Source organism: Rhodamnia argentea, chromosome 7, assembly GCF_020921035.1.
Source record: "Rhodamnia argentea isolate NSW1041297 chromosome 7, ASM2092103v1, whole genome shotgun sequence".
Lineage (NCBI taxonomy): Eukaryota > Viridiplantae > Streptophyta > Magnoliopsida > Myrtales > Myrtaceae > Rhodamnia > Rhodamnia argentea.
Window position 1 is genome coordinate 15,579,009 of NC_063156.1, and position 20,641 is coordinate 15,599,649.

The 20,641-nt window shown below is 39.5% G+C and overlaps 1 protein-coding gene and 1 pseudogene across 1 annotated transcript in view; one reads left to right on the plus strand and one right to left on the minus strand.

Moving 5' to 3' along the window:
• Positions 1-20,641, plus strand: part of LOC115731342 (dnaJ homolog subfamily C member 28) — a 147,615-nt gene that overhangs the window by 35,603 nt on the left and 91,371 nt on the right. The window lies entirely within an intron of this gene.
• The window catches only part of LOC125315985, a 77,882-nt pseudogene continuing 67,304 nt past the window's right edge, over positions 10,064-20,641 (minus strand).

A 20,641-nucleotide genomic window follows, 5' to 3' on the forward strand; every position in this document is an offset into this window, starting at 1 on the left:
ATTTTTCTTTCATGGCCACCAATATAACCAAATGATGCTGTCTGTATCCCACCTTCCATATAATCAACAGTGATAGAAAATCCAAGCCAGGAGGAATGTCGATAGTAAATCTACAAACAATCAGGCATGTTGGTAAAGTTGCTGAAGAGTTTAAAACAAATTTTAACAAGACCACATAACCAACATAATCCAATTTTGAAGCAGACTATGTAATGTCATCTGGCCTTTAAAAAGAAGATGGGGTAAATCAATAAAAAAATTATCTTTTAGCTCTACAAAAAAGCAACCTCCTTGTCACCTCATTTTTGTAATACACAAAAGAATACATAGACTTTGAATGCTCTCTCACCAACGTGGCACTATAATTTGGGAGATCCCAGAGAAAACCTGGTAAATACTATCAGAATGAAATATGGTTCTGCAGATTGCCAAAGACCAATAAATTTGATAGCTCAAAGACTTATTTATTAAGGCATGCTGGTCATGGAATAGATGATCACAAATCATAAAATAGGTTGAGACAACTAAGGCACTTCTGTCGCCCCTAAAAAGTTTAAAGTTGAAGTGCTCAGCAATAGATGCAGCACCATGAAATCAAATACAACTGGAAGAACGAAATCTACTATAGCCAGATAAGTACATTCATCTTCTAAGAAAAGAAAACAGAACTGAAATAAGCCAACAAAACAATTTTTGTATTACATCTTCTGTATTCTTTGAGACATGTTAAGTCACGATGGAGAGACGTACAGCTTACTCTCGATGGCTCTTTCAGACACAACATTAGCTGGATGACCAGATTCACCATCTGGAGCCATGAGAATGGAGTTTGCAACAATGTGACATCCAACGGTGCTCAAAGGTATGCGGAGAGCCTGGAAATAGGAAAACCAAAAGTAAGAATTCGCACACATGCAATACACTTCAATTCAAACCAGAAAAATCATGACCTTTTGATTTATAACAAAGTTTATTCGTCAACAATGACTAAGTCAATAAGGCTAGCTTGCAAATATTATGACCAACATTTAAAATGACATGCAACATATTATGATGGATTTCATATCTGGCTAGCCATAAACCTCAAATGTGCATGGTGTTATTTGAACGATTGTGCGTAAACACGATGGTTCATTGCTCACAATTTGCAATACACAAAATCTCAGCTGCAACACTTATCAATTAAAAAATTTATATACCTCCTTATACAATCCCTATATACCTTAGACATCTATGGAGGCTTTAATATGATAGAAGGCAAAAAATTTGCACGGCTAATGGCAACTCATGAGGACCGCCAAAACCCACTTCGAAACGATGCATTTCCACAACAATAACAAAGCCATTTCCCACTACGTGGAATTGGCTCTGTAGATCCTTAGTCGGAAGATAATTCGACAAATCTTTATGTGTCGAAATATCCCCACATTACCTTGCATTTCATGGAAGGCCCGCCCAAATGTAACTGATTGATCCAGCAAAATAGCTAATTGATCCAGTAAGCCATTCTTAAGGCCCAAATATTAATTTTCGATAAGCCTGCATGGAAAGGAAACATATGAAGAGCTCCATTGATCATCGAAATACACAGGCTAGACGATTTCAAAAAGAGCACTATTTCAAAGCAAAAAGAAGAAAAAGGTATCAACTACAGGTAAAATTTTGACTTGCCTAATCCTGTAATTAATTTCCAGAAAAGTTAATCGATTCTCCCTTCCCATTACCCACCATACACTTTTTAAATTCAGTATCCTTACCACTATACATTCTTTTCCATAGCCTCCCACACCATGCCCCCCATAAAACACAGCCCTTTCAAAAGCAATTCCCACCTATCAAACACAGCCCCTACACGTCAGGTGAAAAGCTCTTTGAAGAAGTTTAAGCAGGAAAATAACAAGAATGATACCGAACATTTTCCTTAAAGGCAAGTTACATTCCTCTCATTGTCAAAGTTCATCAAACAGTTTGAACACACTCAAACATTTGAAATCTCCTTTTCTTTATGGCTCCTATAACTGGAACTTTCCATTAAAAAGAATCTGAAGGGTTGGTATACCTTATCATTAGTAAATAAAAAGAAAACATTCATTGGCTGAATGGTATGTGAGATATACATGCCAATACTTTTAGCATTTACAAAAGAAGGATGTAGATAAGAAACAGGGGAATATGGTCTTGCAGCCATAAGAACAGAACCACATTCCCTGACATTCATAACTGGTTATATAGCAGGTCATTAAGCAATCACAATGGTTCAAAAAAATTCATCATCGTATAGGAAAGAAAAGTACCAAAACTTACCCAACCAAGAGCACAAAAAGGAGATATTTAGTCACAGCAAACATAAGAGCTAAGGGCTGAGCTTTCAAGGCCCTTAGAACCACACACGAATCCAATTATATCGTGCAAAAAGTCAAACTGTCATGTTACTATGAAAATCAAATGCATCAAATCATCATACATGAACATAAAAATGCAGCAAACAACTTGGGTGGAGTTATGTAATCTAAATGTGAAAGACCATCTACTACTTACTTCAACAACTATCTTGATGGCCGCTAGTTTGGAACAACATATCAGTCTTCCATATTTCAAAACCGTTTGAAACCATCACCCCCACCCCCTCTTCCCTGGTAAAAGAAACTGTCAAACAAATTTAAAATGCTTCAGGCAGAGCAAGATAAAATAGAATATAACAAGGAGCCTTCAAAGATAAACAAACAATAACATTGGAAGCATAAGGTTGGATAGGCCAGGACCATCATCGGGGATCGGTATACACAGCATTGCTCCTTGGAAGTTCCGGAGACACGAAGACAACAAGCAAAAAGAACAACGAAATGTGATCAGACTCAATTTTAACAACGGTCACATGTACTTGAAATCGAGTCCAGGCATTAACGAGGTGATTAATCCATACTAACAAGTCCTCAGGATATGTGAAACTGCGATTTACTTCGAAACAATGTCTAAGGGACATTTCGACAAGCAGTGTGCATTGTAGTCATCAAATCAAACAATCTCATGAAACACCTGCATCGAAATAAACTAAGACAATGCAAGTTACAATACTGATTACAATAATCCAGAGAAAACATTTACGCCAAAATGAAATTCAAAGGAAATTGCTTCGGACTTAACCATATTCGAGACGAGTTGCTCCACGTTCTCGATTCAGATTATGAATGCACCCGGGGAAAAATATTCGGGCAGAATTGTTGATACCTGAACATAAGTCCAGAATTCAATTGTTCATCAACAAAATACTAATACTAAATAAATAACAAAATTAAGAGAAGAGCAGAAGGGAAGACCCATTAAACATAGAAGATAAGAATCCTCACCCCATCTTCATGAGCTTAGCCCATCCACATGAAGCACTCTGTTTCTCTTTCTTTCTTCATCTGCAGAATGGCAAACGAGGAATCCACGCTAGTCAAATGATTAACTTAAAAATTGCCTTAATCTGGTCATTGAAATAAGTGAACTTTCGAACAGGCCACTAAATTTTTAGGCTTCCTACCTTAAAATCCTGCTACTTTTTCCAGGAATACCAGAAAAGTCACCAGATTGAATGTAGCCCCAGCAATTCATGAACAATGAAGTAGAAATAAACTACCTGTAATTTCAGATACAACAGCATGGGGAGTGATCGGAAGAAGGATAAGCATTATTGTCAAAACATTTGTCATGACATCACGTAAATTCGCCGGTTTTTCTTTTATATGATCTCATCAATTTTTTCGGAATTGTAATGCACGAATAAATAATTTAAGCTCATCAAGCATCTCCCGTGACCTGTGAAATTTCTATTCAATCAATCACATGTTTTGCAAAAGAATTATAAAGACCGAAAATAGAAGATAACATAGGAAATTTACTTACCTTCTCCATCAAGAGAAATGCTTCTAACGGACAATGCCAGTTGGAAGCATCTCACTAGGGCCATATGATTGGAAGACTGTCGAGAAAACAAATACAAAGTTACTTAAAGAACCACTAACAAGCGTCTTATGGGTAGAGATGTACAAGACTTCCAATACACGGCTTTTACATCTCTGTACCAAATGTGCACATTCTACATATATCCAAACATTCAACAAACCAACAAGAAGAAGATGATGGCAAAGGCGGTAAGTAACACAGAATTATGTTATCGAGTTATAGCACAGTAGGATCCTCCTTGTCAAAGAGTAAGGGTAGAATGGTCTTTGTGGGCTTGTGGGTTTTGGGAGTTTTAACCTAGTTTGTATATATACGTATTTTCTCATCAAATAAAGTTAATCACTTGTTGACATGGTATCGAGCCTAAACCCTAGATCCGAACCCTAAAATTATCACCGACCACCGCTACTTGAAGAATCAAGCCCGGCGAACCCGGATCCAGGTTCGGCGAAGGCCGGCGAAGCAGATCCCAAGGCCGGCGACCTTTGCCTGGCGTCGCCCAAGCTCGGCGACCGTCGTTTAGCTCCGGCGAGCCTTCTCCAAGGTTGCTCAGGCCAGACGAAGCCTGATCCGACGTCGCTGGACGTCGCCTAGGCCGGCGAAGTCCTTCTCCGGCGTCGTCCAGGCCAGGCGAAGCCAGATCTGACGTTGCTGGACATCGCCTAGGCCGGCGAAGTCCTTCTCCGGCGTCGCCCAGGCCAGGCGAAGCCAGATTTGACGTCGCCTAGGCCGGCGAAGTCCTTCTCCAGCGTCGTCCTAACCCAGCGAGTCGGCGCAGCTCAGCTTCGACGTCAGTTCAAGCCGGTGTTCTCCTGCGTTGGGGTTTCTGATGTGCTGCTGAGGCGAAGGAGTTCTTCGGCTGATTTTCTGATGTTCCGGCAGGTGAAAATCTAGGTAAGTGGCGTGGATGTTGGATTTTATGGAGGTGTGAAGTGTTGCTGAAGCTGAATCTTGTTTTTTGTGGAAGTTGGTACCTGTGAATGTTATGTGGAGTTGAGGTGTGCAGTGTTTATGTGGAAGCTAGTTTGTGCCAGGAAGTTTTTGGTGATCTTGATGGTTAAGGAGAAGATTGTGGGTGTCTCGATTGTTGATTTTAGTCCTCACTATTGATCATTGGTACTGATTTGATTGGTAATTCGTGGTGTTGTGATAATCCGAGAAGTTTTGTTCGTGATTTGGAGGGGGTGTTTGATTTCTAATTTATTGGTTGTTCGGAAGCTTGAGTTATGGCGGACGGCAAAGGAGTAGTGAGCGAGGTCGTATCGGCATCCTCTAGTCGTTTGACAGAGGAAAAGTTAGCTGGTGTCTCTAATTACCAGCATTGGAGAAGAATTGTGATGGAAGTATTGACTGGAAGAGAGCTGAATCATCATTTGACAGGTGAACGAACTCATGCTGATACTAAATGGGATATAATGGATGCTAGAATTCTTGGACAAATGTGGAATTCTATGGAACCTCATGTGGCTGCCTTGGTTACACATGTTACTACGGTTAAGGAGCTGTGGGATTACTTGAATGTCCTCTATTCGGGAGAAAATAATTTGTCAAGAATTTATGAGGTTTCTCAAGATTTCTTTAGAGCCGATAGAAAGGGTCGGCCTCTTACTCTATTCTTTGCTGATTTTAAACAAATGTATGAGGAACTTAATCATCTTTTGCCAATTATCCTTGATGTTAAGAAGATGCAGGAGCAGCGAGAACAATTGGCTGTTATGGGTTTTTTGGGAGCGCTAGGACCAGAGTTTGAGGCGGTTCGTTCACAAATTCTTGGAGGAGACATCGTGGCCTCATTGACGGAGACCTTTGCTCGGGTCTTAAGGGTCTCACGTGAATCATCTAAAGATATATCCTCCACGGGTGATAGCTCTGCCTTAGCAGTCCAAGGGAACCGAGGTGGTGGTCGAGGTCGTCGTGGTGGCCGGAGTGGTCGCGCTTTAGTAGTGGTGGTAATGGCCGTGGGTTCAGTAGAGGCCAATCACAATCATATAGTAGCACCTCTAGTAACTCGGGCAGAATCTTTGGACTTGCACGCACATGTCATTATTGTGGTATGCCTGGACATATTCAGCATTTCTGCTATAAACTTCATGGAAGACCCCCTCATTCGGCCGCAGCAAATGTAGCTAATGCAGGTGAGTCCGTTATTTCTTCTCGGTCCTCCGAGGGAGGAACATTGGTCAGAATGTCAGAAGAGGAACTTGCTAGGTACAATCAGGCCCAGATCTCTCGGCCAGTTTCCTCTTCCACGCCTACCTTTGCTCGGACGGATAATGCAACAGCATGTCTATCATCTACCCCTCGGTGCTAGATCATTGATTCGGGTGCTACGGATCATATGACTGGATCTTCGTGTATATTTTCTACCTTTCATGAGTCTATCTCCAATGTTACTATAGCCGATGGTTCTTTATCCACAATAAAAGGGATAGGCACAGTTCCCCTGACATCCTCTATATCTTTATCTTCTATCATGTACCTCCCAAATTTTCCATTTAATCTTATGTCTGTTAGTCATCTTACCAAAGAATATAAGCGTTACGTAACCTTCTATCCCGATTCCTGTGTCTTTCGGGATTTGAAGACGAAGAAGACGATTGGTAGGGGACAAATGTCGGGGGGGCTATATGTGTTTGATGATACTACCGGTGTTGCTATATGTGTTTGATGATACTACCGGTGTTGCTTGTTCGACGGTTTCCCCACATCAAATTCATTGTCTCTTGGGACATCCCTCTTTGAGAAGTTTGCAGAAGTTAGATTCCCGTTTTCATTCTTTATCTCGTATTGAGTGTGAGTCGTGTCAATTTGGGAAATTGCATCGTATTAGTTATAGTCCAAGAGTAAATAAACAGGCTTCTCGGCCATTTGTGTTAGTTCATTCTGATGTTTGGGGTCCTTGTCCGATTACTTCAAAGTTGGGCTTTCGAGACTTCGTTACTTTTGTAGATGATTATTCAAGAGCCACTTGGCTATATCTAATGAAAAGTCGTTACGAGTTATTCTCTATTTTTTGTGCATTTGTTAACGAAGTACACACTCAATTTTCTACCTCTGTTCGTATTCTTCAAAGTGACAACGCCAAAGAGTACTTTTCTAAGCCTTTCTTTGAATTCATGTCTCAACGGGGCATTCTTCATCAATCTTCTTGTTCGGATACACCACATGGTGTAGCCGAAAGAAAGAATCGTCATTTGTTAGAAGTTGCTCGTTCTCTGATGTTTGAAATGAAAATAGATAAATCTTTTTGGGCTGATGCTGTTATGACCGCATGCTATCTTATCAATCGCATGCCTTCCTCTGTTCTTAAAGGTGCAATTCCTCACTCTCTCCTTTTTCCTTCGACCCTTTATTTCATCTCGCCACCTCGTATATTTGGTTGTGTTTGTTATATTCGTGATCATCGTCCAGGACTTTCTAAACTTGATCCACGATCTCTTAAATGCATCTTTGTGGGGTACTCGCATACACAGAAGGGTTATCGGTGCTACTATCTCTCTTTGCATAAGTATTTTACTACCGCAGATGTCTCATTTTTTGAGTCTACTATCTACTCTGATATTCCAATGGCGTCTCCTACGGTGGATGATGATTCCTTGACATATGTCATTATGGAATCAACACCCACTTCGGAAACTCCCGCTCCTCCACCTGTCCAGTATGTTTACCGTAGACGTCCTCGTCAACATGTGGAGCCCCCTGCAGATGAGTCTGAGCATATCTCGTCTTCTTCGTCCTCCGAACTCGAGGTAAGTCGGTCATATACTGACCTTGATATTCCCATTGCACATCGCAAAAGAGTTCGTAGTTGTACAAAACACCCTATTGCACAATTTGTCTCCTATTCTGGTTTATCCGCCTCTTGTCGTGCTAGTCTAATGACCATTGATACACATCCTATTCCTAAAACTGTTGCTAAAGCATTATCTAGTCCAGGCCGGAGGAAAGCTATGGAGGAGGAACTATTGGCATTGGACCAAAACCAAACTTGGGATCTCGTCTCTTTACCGGCAGGGAAGACAGCTATGGATGTAAGTGGGTATTTACTGTCAAGGTTAATCCTAATGGTTCTCTTACTCGTCTTAAGGCTAGATTGGTTGCTAAAGGGTATGCACAAGTTTTCGGAGTCGATTATGGTGATACCTTTTCCCCGGTGGCTAAGATGACCTCTGTTCGTCTCTTACTTTCTTTGGTCGCTTACGCTAGTTGGCCTTTGTTTCAACTTGATGTTAAAAATGCCTTTCTTCATGAAGATTTACGGGAAGAGGTGTATATAGAGCAACCACTTGGGTTTGTTGCTCAGGGGGAGTCTGGTCATGTTTGTCGCTTAAAAAAATCTTTATATGGTTCGGGAAGTTTTCTAATGCGGTACTCCGGTTTGGATTGAGTAGATGTACTAGAGATCATTCGATGTTTTACCGAGTTTCCGAAGCTGGTCGCATATTTCTTATAGTTTATGTGGATGATATTGTCATAACTGGAGATGATTCTACGGGAATTGATGAGTTAAAACTATATCTACAGCAGCAATTCCATACAAAGGATTTGGGATCACCGAGATACTTCTTGGGTATCGAAGTGGCACGGGCGAAGAAAGGCATTCATATTTCACAACGAAAGTATGTTCCGGATTTGCTTACCGAGACGGGTATGTTATGAGCTAAACCACTGGATACACCGATGGAAGTGGGCTTGAAGTTGATGGCAGAGGATGGTGAACTATTAGAGGATCCAGAAAGGTATCGAAGACTTGTTGGAAAGCTAAATTATCTGACTATCACTCGACCCGATATTTCCTTTCCGGTGAGTGTTGTGAGTCGGTTTATGTCTTCTCCCTGTACCCCACATTGGGATGCCGTGATCAGAATTCCGAGATACTTGAAGAAAGCCCCAGGTCGTGGGCTCATTTATAGGGATCATGGTCATAGAAGAGTGGAAGCCTTCTCGAATGTTGATTGGGCGGGATCTCCCGTAGATAGAAGATCTACATCGGGTTATTGCACCTTTGTGGGAGGAAACCTAGTATCTTGGAAAAGTAAGAAGCAAAGTGTTGTGGCTAGATCAAGCGCAGAATCAGAATATAGGGCTATGGCTTAGGCTACTTGTGAGTTAATCTGGATGCGCCAGCTATTAGTTGAACTCGGATTCAAAGATCCTACGCCAATGGAGTTGTGGTGCGATAATCAAGCAGCTGTCCATATTGCTTCTAATCCAGTATTCCATGAGCGTACCAAGCATATTGAAGTGGATTGTCATCTTGTTCGTGAGAAACTTCAAGCTAGAGTTATCTCTACTAGTTATATTAGGACTGGTGAACAACCGGCTGATATTTTCACCAAATCTCTAGGGAGTAGTAGGGTTGAGTATATTTGTAACAAGCTGGGCATGCTGGATATTCATGCTCCAGCTTGAGGGGGAGTGTTAAAAAGTAAGAGTAGAATGGTCTTTGTGGGCTTGTGGGTTTTGGGAGTTTTAACCTAGTTTGTATATATACGTATTTTCTCATCAAATAAAGTTAATCACTGTTGACACTCCTAAAGAACAAAAAATGCCCGAGATTGACTGAAATCTTCTTATGTGGCCATCTCAAGCATTGACTAAATCAAAACATATGCAGATTGAAGAGAAAAATAAGCTCGTCGATGCAAGACTGTACAGTGCGAAAATCCATTCTTTGCAGTTAAATGACTGGATAGTTAGGCAGGAAAAAGAGGTGAAAAAAAGACCATCAGCTACTTGCATTTAATTTATTAGCTGAAGTACAGTGCCTTAGCAAAATTGTCAGAAGGATCTTAAGCTATCAAATAAAGTACTGACCAAGACCTGTAGAAGCTGAAAGTTTTTAGAATAACTAATGTAAGTAGAAGCTGTAGTTGTGTTTCTGCAACCATTCTGACAACAAGGAATCCAGGATTTATAGTAATGTTTAGCATGAAGAGCAGCGCAACCATAATTTTTCCAATTGATAAATGTGACTAGTGAGAGTTCTATCCTTGTTTCTGTAATAAAGGTCAGGATAGCTATAACTATTGGAACTACAAAGATGAGTTAAATTTAAGAATGTTTATTTGGTCGAACCATCAATGTTATATCAAAATCCTATATAATTAACTTTACCATCTTAGCATTGCAATCTTCATAAAGATGTGAAGCAAAAGTCAATAGTTGTACATGCCTTTTTAGAAAGCTCTGAGATGCAACTCTCCAAGGCAGACTGAAGATCGGCATTCTTCTTATCTATACCATCTCCAGGGGTTAATCCTTCAGATATTTCTACAATCACCTCCTTAGTTGCTTAATTAAATCAGCAAGTGGCCCCAATTGTTGTAACTTACGTTTTTCATATAGCACACATGAACGTCTATCTGTAGTAAGGGTTTCCCAGCAATATTTTTGTGATCCAAGTGCTTGACCAAAATAGATAAAAGCATGTTAGAATTGCCTCCAGCAGAAGAACAAAAAATGCTAATAATTTACTATCTATGACAGTATTCAGAAAAAAGTACATCTTCAAGAGGAAAATTTACTGAATTCTCAGCCAGTCTCTTCCACAAGCGCCTGCAAGTACATCAATACAGAGCATCCTCACCTTGTCAAAGTCCATAGAGATATGGAAATGTTCTCCCATGAACAAGACCTAGGATGAGGTAAGAGAAAAGCGATGCATCAGTCATAATGGCCAAACAACAAACCCAGTGTCGAAGCAAGCAAAAGATAGAATCAGAAGATGTAACATTTTACATTAACTCCTAGAACACTGTCAACAGATCCATGCATGTAAAATAAGATAATATTTCATCATCTAGATGACAGCACTACAAAAAACAGATGAACAATGATTTACCATTTCAAAATCTAGAAGCAATATCAATACATGATCAAGTGGCGGGAAAGAAAAAGCACTTGGAAAAGAGAAATCTAGCTACTGCTGGACTAGACTATGATCTCCAAGGAGAAGAGGCAGTTACTAGCTTTCACAAGCTTTCATATTACTATTAGCTATGTTTGATGATTAAATTAGATTACACATATGAAGTTTACCATCCGTGCATTAGGATATCGTAAGGTATCAGAAGGGGAAGTAGACTAAATTTCCATGCTCACCAGGTATGTTCAAATCTCAAACCAAAGCTTATTTACTGCAGGATGGCCATCAAACAACTACAAAATAGGACAAATACGCTAACTAAGCACCTAGTGTCTGATCCTTGCAGCTTGACCAGCCATGTCTGCTGACCACAGAATATACGAAGCAACAGGGTTTTGTGATGGATGAGAGACAATAGAACATCAACAGCCGGTCAGAGAGCAAGCAATGCCAAGGAAAGTTATGTCTCAATGGCTATGTTGCATCATCCCGTATCAGTTCATCTTTTCAGAATGAGATGCCAACCGTTTGCAGCTATGTGAATCTAAGGTCCTGACAGAAAAGTCATAATAGTCCCAATGATCAAAGAGAACCTAAAATCAAGGTGGTACTGCAAACTTTAAACAACCTATTTCACCTACAAGTCTCACAATTCTTCCTGCACGAAGTAGCATCGCTTTGAGGGCAAATCTTGAAGAGAAAAAAAGAGACCACTACAACTACTGACTCATACATTTCTACACATCCCCAGGGAGCTTTGAATTGAAAATCTAACCAGTTCGAGAATATCAATGGTCTCATCATATCCCCAGGGTTCAAAGTCTCATCCGAATCTCATATATTAACAACTAATGTCCCACATATCCATAGAGCAGAAGTCCACATTATATTCCTGCATTTAATAATACAATAACTTGACAGAAGACTGACATATATTACCAAAGAGAATCCTAAAGAAGCTGAGGTAGAACATGGCGCCTGAAAAGCACAGAACAACGGCATCCAGTAACACTAACACAACAACGAGAAGAGACAGTCAAGTTGCACGTGAGTGCAACCAATGTTAAAAAAAACAGTTATGCTTGAATCAGGCAGGGGAAAAACATACACAAAATCAACAGACTTAACCTTTTGCAGGGCAAATGACCAAGGGATCAACTTCAAATCCAACCGAAGTACTTTAATTCAAAGGGAACTCTGAATCCTTTTATAATATGAGTCAACAAATAAAATTAATTCAGAAAGAGCCAGAGTGATTCAGCATTCCTGTGCACCACCCCGGGATTCCCAAAAGCAATCCCATCTCATTTAACCACTTTTTGCTGTACCATCAATGTTAAAACCATGCTATGTAGTTAACTTGAGCATCTCGAGAGTGAAAAATGGAGGCTGTTTGTCCCATGGAAACTTACAATGCTAAAATGTGGATGTCCTTGTGACCCAAGGATAAATATTCTTTTGGTGTGAAAGTGGGTATACCTACTGTAGGAATTCTTAATGGATTCTTCAAGGCATACTCAAACAGGCAAGTCCTTTATCCATGGACCAATGATTTTCAGAATCAAAAGTATGAAAAAGGAGTTCAAGAAAATGTCGCACCGTCACAGTCTCATTTATCAAGCTGGCTAAATTCTGTAAGCAAATCCTTGGCCAGTAAGACAGGCACTTGGAGTATCTCTGTAGGTAAAGCAGCAAAAGAATCATTGATTTCCTAGATAATAGAGAAACCTATATTAGAATTGACAACAGAATAACAGAATATCATCATATCCATGTCAGGATTGGTCAAGTGAATGGTAAGGAAATAACCTTGCCATTTATATCTTGGTTTGACGAGCCCCGATCTGCTTCAAGCTCTTCTTGAAGCCATTTTTGCTGAGGTAGAGAATCTGGCTTTTCCTCTGCATACTCCAAGTTTATTTGTGGATATGCATATGACAGAATCTGTTCCATTTCGAATACATCACCCTTAATGTATGCCTTTCACATTCAACGTGTGCGTTTTACAAAAGGACGACTCACCTTGTCAAAGGCCATGGTGATATCAGAATGTTCTCCCATGATGGACTTATGAACAATGATTTACAATCTCAAAATCTAGAAGCAATATAAATACATGATCAAGTGGCAGGAAAGTGACGGCACATTGAAAAGTGAAATCTAGCCACTGTTGGACTAGACCATGCTCCCCAAGGAGAAGAGGCAGTTACTAGCTTTCACAAACTTTAATATTCGAGCTACTAAATATTGTCAAAATAAACACAGTAGAGAATGTCAAAGACATGCTAATTATGTGCTTTTCAATTGTTATAATGGATCTGACCAAAAAAAAAATTGGTTATAATGGATCAAGTGTAATAATGATATAACATCCTAAGGCATCATGCTTTCATTTTTTTTCCATAAAACAACGAAATCAGATGGGCAAGGAATAATTACCATGCATGCCAGAGCCTGCATCCCAGAGGAGCGTAAAAGAAGAATTCTTCACCGTCCCCTGCTTCTTCAGCCATTTGACAAAGCTTTGGTGTGAGACCCTCCGAGTTAAATAATACCGAAAGGTTGAAAAGAATTAACAGCTTAAGATGAAAAGTCATCTGTAGAAGACACAAAAGCATCTCATGAGTAACAGGGCACACGATACAGGGAAAACCAAGGCCAACACCGGTACATATTCCTCTATTATTTCTCTCTTTATTTTCGATTGTTTAGTGTTCTATTCTATTGGCCTTAATGAGATTCATTCTTTTTTATTTCCTTTTTCTCATACCTTTTACTTCTAGCATCCAAAATATGCATTGCTGAAATCAGACTTTTCAACGGAAGCTAAGACAGCTACGTGGGAAGAAAGCTAAAACCAGACTCCAAACTAAAATCAGACTTTGTAACTGAAGCAGAGCAGTCAAAGCTTCGAATTCAAAATGAAGTGACAGAATCTTTGATGATATTCATCCAAATTTAATTCTGTAACCCAAATGAAAAATCACCTGATTTTTGGGGAAGATCTCAGCAAAGACTTTAACCCAACTAAAGAACATCAAGGAGCCAGGAAGATGCGAGATCATATAAAGAGATGGGACCTCAAATCTGCCAGGAACCATACTTATTATGGAATTGCTGTCACCAACCCCATGTTACAGTTCTCCAAAGATCTGCCTAATTATGCTTGATCTGCCCTATAGAAAGTCTAGGGTTGCGTCTGCACACTTAATGGAAAATATTATAAAAATTGCACTGGTTGCCAAAGTTTATCAAGCAAAAGACATTATAACAATTATATTGATTGCAAGAAGCAAATCGGGCAAAAAATGTTAATTTCTAAAAAGTTGGGTATCACGAAATTGTCATTCATCTCAGCAAATATCACCAATCATCAAATTCCCATGAGAGAAAGTCATTATCAAGATGATCTTGACTCATATAAATGGTCAATTAGAGAAGCCAAATGACAGCTGCCTAGTCCGAAAGGGCTTCTCAATAACTCTCTACGAAAGGCTGTTTGTTCCCATCCATTAATGTGGGAAATGAACAAAAACACTCAATTTTTCTTGCCCTACCTGTATCGAAGGTTCGGAAAAAATTCACAATAGGTACACATTGACCAATCTAAGAGGTCTTTTCCAAGGACCGTAATGTATGGCTTGGTCACAGTTTCAACAAAGGATAACCGTCAATGGATTAGAGAAGAAACATTCTTTGTCTATCACATCCGTCGGGTTTTCAAGTCAAGAAACCTAAAGATGAGATGGAAAAAAAAACCATTGCCCCCACTTCCTCAAGCGGAATCTCCAATGTGAAGCTCATACATCAACCCTAACGTCCTGATTCGAAGAGACTTTTCAAAGGACGTAATGTAGGCTCGGGTTAATGTGTTAGAAATGAAAGGATTCAATAGGCTCAAAGTTCAGTGTTTGAGGGTTGTGGAGTCGGTGATTATCTGCGCATCGTTACCTAATCTCCTTCATTGGCTTTGAAAGTCCATCTTGATTCAATTTCATCTCTAAATTATTTTGAACAAGCGAGAGCTTTGGTTCTCATCGAGATTTTGAGTTTCCTTTCTGTTTTTAGGCATTTGCCTTTGCTTTTACGTGGTATTTGCTTTTCTCATGCCCCCTGATTTTTCTCACACTTTATTCGATTCATCTTCCTTAGACTCCATAATTCATTGATATTTAGACATTTAAGCACCTTGGACTTTTGAGCCATTTTGCTCTTAACCATTGTCATGGTAAATCACTTGCTTTGCCCCAGTGTAGGGAGATAATCACCGACTGGGTACAACAATGAAATCACAGGCCCAAGTTGGCTGCTCAAAGGATAATCAGTGTGTAGATAGAAAATCGAATGCTCTTCATCACTTCGGAACGTTTTGAGCTTCCGTATGAGTCCATATTTGCCCCATTGTGGGGTGGTTCTTGACAGGGCTTTTTTGTAGAGTTTCTCCACATTAAAAGGCTCAAAGTGGCTAACTATGGTCACCTGTATTGTGTAAGATAGAGGAAAGAAATGCCTCTTATCATTTCGATCTATGTACCCCTTGCGAATGAATCCCTCATCCTTAAACGACATGGGTTTTCTTTTTCGCTCAACTCTCCCAGTGTTTATAGGATGTGTTTGGGAATGGCTTGCCTTTCCTCATTCTAAGTGCTCTCATTTGGCATGACTAACATCTCCTTTTCATCATGTTGAGATCATCTGATTAGATTAATCTCCAATGGTAATTTTGATTCAAGGTAGACAATCCGCCAGGAGGAGATAATTTTCAGATAAAGAACATAAACAAAATCTTTATTAGAAGTTTATTTCTTCTCAACATTTCCACTTTTATGTTCATTTCCAGGGAAAGGCTAAATGTTTTTCTTTGTGATGCAAATTCTTCATTTATATTTTGATTTCTAGGGAAAAGGGAACTTACCTGCAAAACTTGGTAATCCGGTAAAGAATTGGGGAGAATATGTCAATTGAAGACTCTGGGGAAAGACAAATTGGAACCATACAACGTCAATAACTATGGAAACCCCCGCACATATTGCACACATATGGCATGATCTTGGGTATCATACAAGAATGACCAAGGTATTACCTCATCCACTCCAGGACCTTCATCAAGCTTTATCATTCTTTCTGGGCCACCTTCCAATAAGGCACTACCCAAAACTGACGGCTCCATAGCCAGGTTCAGTATTCCTTGGTGAAAACCCTTAATCTGAAAAGCAACAAATAGATGCTAGTAAAAGTTAGGTATAGTGCTTTCTGCTCCCCTAAGAACAAATAAGAAACTTTAGCACATTTGATCCTGCTGTTCTCAGCTGCAAGAAGCCTCACATGTTTAGAAATCGGGTGAGAGTACAGAAGACACGACACCTTGAATTTGGAAAAAAAATGTAAATGCTTAGTCTTTCCTAAGTCGCCAAAGTAGCGCCTTGTCCCAAAGGTATCCTTTCCCGCCAATGCTTTTAATAATTAATTGAAGGTATCATCAGAGTAGGTTTCCCTAGAAGCAAAAAGACAGTGGGGAACCTTTGCCACCTAAAGGAGATAAATACAGCCGACATATGAGCACTGTGGTAAAATCAGCTAAGAAAGTCCACCAACATGTCTATCTGCAGTAAGGGTTTCCCAACAACATTTTTTATGATACGAGTGCTTGACCAAAATAGATAAAAGCACATTAAATTGCCTCCGGCAAAAGAATGGTAAATGCTAATAATTTACCATCTATGACAGTATTCAGACAAAAAAGAACATGTCGCATGGTCGCAGCCTCTTCTATTAAGCCGGCTATATTCTGTAAGCAAACTCTATTATGTAAATAAAGCAACAAAAGAATCATTGATTGCCTAGATAACAAACAAAACTATATTAGAATCGATAACAAAACGACAGAATATCGTCTTATCCATATCGGGATTGGTCAAGCGGATCGGTAAGGAAATAACCTTGTCACTTATATCTTGAATTGACAAGTCCTGATCTGCTTTAAGCTCTTCTTGAAGCCATTTTCACTGAGATACATAATCTGGCTTTTCCTCTGCATACAACAAGTTCATTTGTAGATATGCATAGTTTTCCAGCATCACTGACATAACCTGTTCCATAACAAATACCTCACCATTAAGGAAATTCATTAGTCCTAAATCGGTCGGTCAGTCATAAGCTTCGCTAAAATGCATGCCTTTCACATTCAAGGTGAACATCAGATCTCCAAACATGCATGTGTACGTGTACATCTTACGAAAGGATGACTTACCCTGTCAAAGTCCATAGAGATCTGGGAATGTTCTCCCATGAGCAAAACCTAAGATGAGGTAAGAGAAAAGCGACGCATCTGTCGTAAAAGCCAAGCAACAAAGCCAGAGTGTCGAAGCAAGTAAGAGATAGAACCAGGAGACGTAACATTCTGCATGAGCTCCAAGAGCATTGCCATTACATCCATGAACATAAATAAGATAAAATGTCGTCATTTAAATGACATCCTGCACTACACAAAACAGATGAACAATAATTCACAATCTCAATATCTACAAGCCTGCCTTCCCACATGACCTTTTTGCTTTGATGCTTTTTTTTCCCTACAAATTAGGTTATGTGGGCTAATGCTAAACTACCACAACAGTCATTTATTACCTTGGACAGAGTCCCACATTTAGGAATCAAATGTGAGCACAATTTCTCTAAACTGTTGATCATCTGACCTCATCCCTGACAGCGACTTCAGCGCAGCAGCTTCATCTTCTTCTGACCCACACGGTATCATCTCCAAGTTAGACTCCATACATATAGCCTGTAGCCTGGTGTCTGCGATTAACTCGAGGTACGGATCAAGCTGCCCAATAGAAATAATTGCAATTTTTCTTGACAATGATATTATTTAAGAATAGATCTAAAAAGAAATATCAAGCATGGGTCATTTAGTTATGCACATGAATGTGTCTGGGAAAGAGATAGGGAGGTATAGGGACTAACCATTCTATCTGTTAATGATACTTTCGCTTAAGGGATTATGTTTGGAAAATTGCCAGCCCTGGCTAAGAATATAAGCATGTAGGATGCCAGTGTAAAAAGAGATCTTCCTCGTGGTTGCAAACCTCCTTCAAAGAAAAAACCACCATTAATTAAAATGTTTAACATTCAACATTGGTAATATGTGCATATAGTTTGCAAAGGAGTTATCAAGATTGAAAATAGAAGAAAACGTAGCAAAGTCACTTACCTTCTTGGTTAAGAGAAACGCTTTTAACGGACAATGCTATGGAAGCATCTTCCTTGGGCCATATGACTAGAAGACTGCCGAGACAATAAATAGAAAGCTAAAGAACTAACAAGTGTCTCATGAGTAGAGACGTACAGTACTTCCAACACACAGCCTTTACATCTGAAAGACACACAGCCTTTACATTTGAAAGATTTTATGAGACCATCATGGTTTAATATTTATTTATTCCAACAACATCTTTGTTCCCAATGTGCACACTACACCCAACATACCATATTTACTCATGCACCAAGCACCAAAAAATATGCACTAGTGGCCTCATGAGAAGCTTTTTACTTAGCATATACAGCTAGCATGAAGATTAAACATCTTAATCGCCATGTCTTCAAAACATCATAATAGCCCTAAGAAAGGATGTCCCCACAGGAAATTACTACTTAATCAAGTAAGTTAATTCACAAAAGGAAGATAACAAGAGATTTGAAAGATTGTTGAGGGTTTTCAGACTGTTCCTAAAAGAGTTAAAAGGATGTAAAGGAACAAATAGCAGATGCACCACATCCCCGAGCTCACCTTGGAAAATGTAAACACGTTATAATTATGTGCCATAGCATCAAAATTTGCCGTTGTGAGTTTTCTTCATAGGATTCCTGAACCCAGATTGATGAAAACTAAAGGCTGACTTGGTGACTGCTCAATTGAGGGGAAATAAAATCCTATCCAAATTTGGAAAAAAAAAAGAGATTCCTAGTAATGACAGGCAACTATCGAGAACATTTATATGCAGATGCCGATAGTAATGAAAAGCTAAAAGCATGAAAGCTTCATACTGCTTTTCCATCTGTTAATGCAAGCTTTTCCAAACTATTAGATTGGCAAAGAGTTCCAGAAAGAGCTGATTGTTTAGCATCCGCATCCAATTCCTGATTGACTTCCTCCTTCGAGACAGTTGATGGCACCACCAAGTCCTGCCCTTCATTCTGATCACCGAAACTTCTTTTCCGACCCTTTAAGGTCTGTGTATGCTTCCTCTGGTCTTATAGAGGGCAAACTAGTGACAGCATAAGCAATGTAGAAAGAATAGAGTGCGCTCCAATTCTAGCTTCATGGTCTGGGTGGACAATTGCAACCAGCAACTGATCGAAACAGTGAATCAGGGAAAGCCTGGAAGGGTCTAACATGCAAAGTTAGCATAAGAAACCATTTGCATAAGCACTGAAAATGAAGCAGCATTTGGTGATACCATACTTGCCTTCTTATCATTAGACACACTAGGGATTGAAGAGATGATCCGTGCAGTGCATTGAACAGCATAAATGGTTGATCTGGCCACAAGTGTCGCACATGGGAGACTCCCTAACACCACAGCCATCATATCCAGAATCGGTTCTTCGTCACCAACCTGAAAATAGTGAGCTTCATTTTTAGGATGAGAAAGAAAAAGCATAGCATTAAGATATTTGGACAAGAAACTGAACTTAGAAAGTCCTTTCCTTCAATGACGCCAACAACAACCAAGCCTTCTCCCACTATGTGTAGTGGATAACATGCATTTCTTACACCATCGCACTCTCTCTTGTATCATGGCATTTGTAACATCCCAGAAACCACAATACCCATGTTTCTTTGAGTTCTTGAGCATCTTTTATTAGCAATATAAGAAAACATAAGGAATTGATAAGGAAATTGATGACAGCTGACAGAGCATTCTAGACACTATTTTCTTAGAATTCAAACATAAGGTCAAAGTGCTTTTAGCTCCAAATAAAGATAAAAGTGAAGGAATGGAAACTAAATCCGTCAGCCGAGAGCATAACCACCGTTCATTGAAGGGATAAAAAACGCCTTCATTATGGAGGAAAGTAAACAAATATGACCATAATGTTAAAGTATCGGTAACACACAAAAAGGAGTGATGTATGCTTGACGCGGACCTGGACGACCAAGAAAAGCCAAAAGGCACGATCCCTACCAGCTGATAGTATATGCCTACCATTAGCGTAGAACCTGCGAATATAAATTATGACTGGTGATTCTCAGACCAAATAAAGTCCAAACACCATATACTTGCAGGCATATCATTCTTCTTACTTCTGGATCCCAAAAAAAAAAAACGAAATGTACGAAAAAAATAATGCCTACAGTAGAAGGACTGATCAGTTAAGGCAAATCTATCAAACTTGGTCAGCCATTAACGAGTAATCCTAATGTGGGTGGATTTGGTCTCAAGATAATCTATTGAGGCAAGATAAAAATAGAGGTGTAATCCAAAAAAAGATTCATAAGTGGTTGTTAATGGAGTTGAAGTTACCAAATTCTGCGAATTTTTTTGAATTTAAATGCATTGAAACAGAAAAGCCACATCAGCCTAGTTTATTTCTGAATAATGGGGGTGGAAGTTTATATCAAGTTGTGTTATCTCAAGATTATTACTGATTATTCTTTTTGCACAATAAATCACTGTGTTGGATGTGGATTCTCGACACAAGTGATGGAGACCGTCGTCTATTGTGCTTTCAGAGTGGTCATAGTGCTCCTCCACCTTGCACAAGGTAATAATTTTCCCTTTCAATTTAGTGTTCGCTTGAAAAGTGAAAAGAATTATGCCA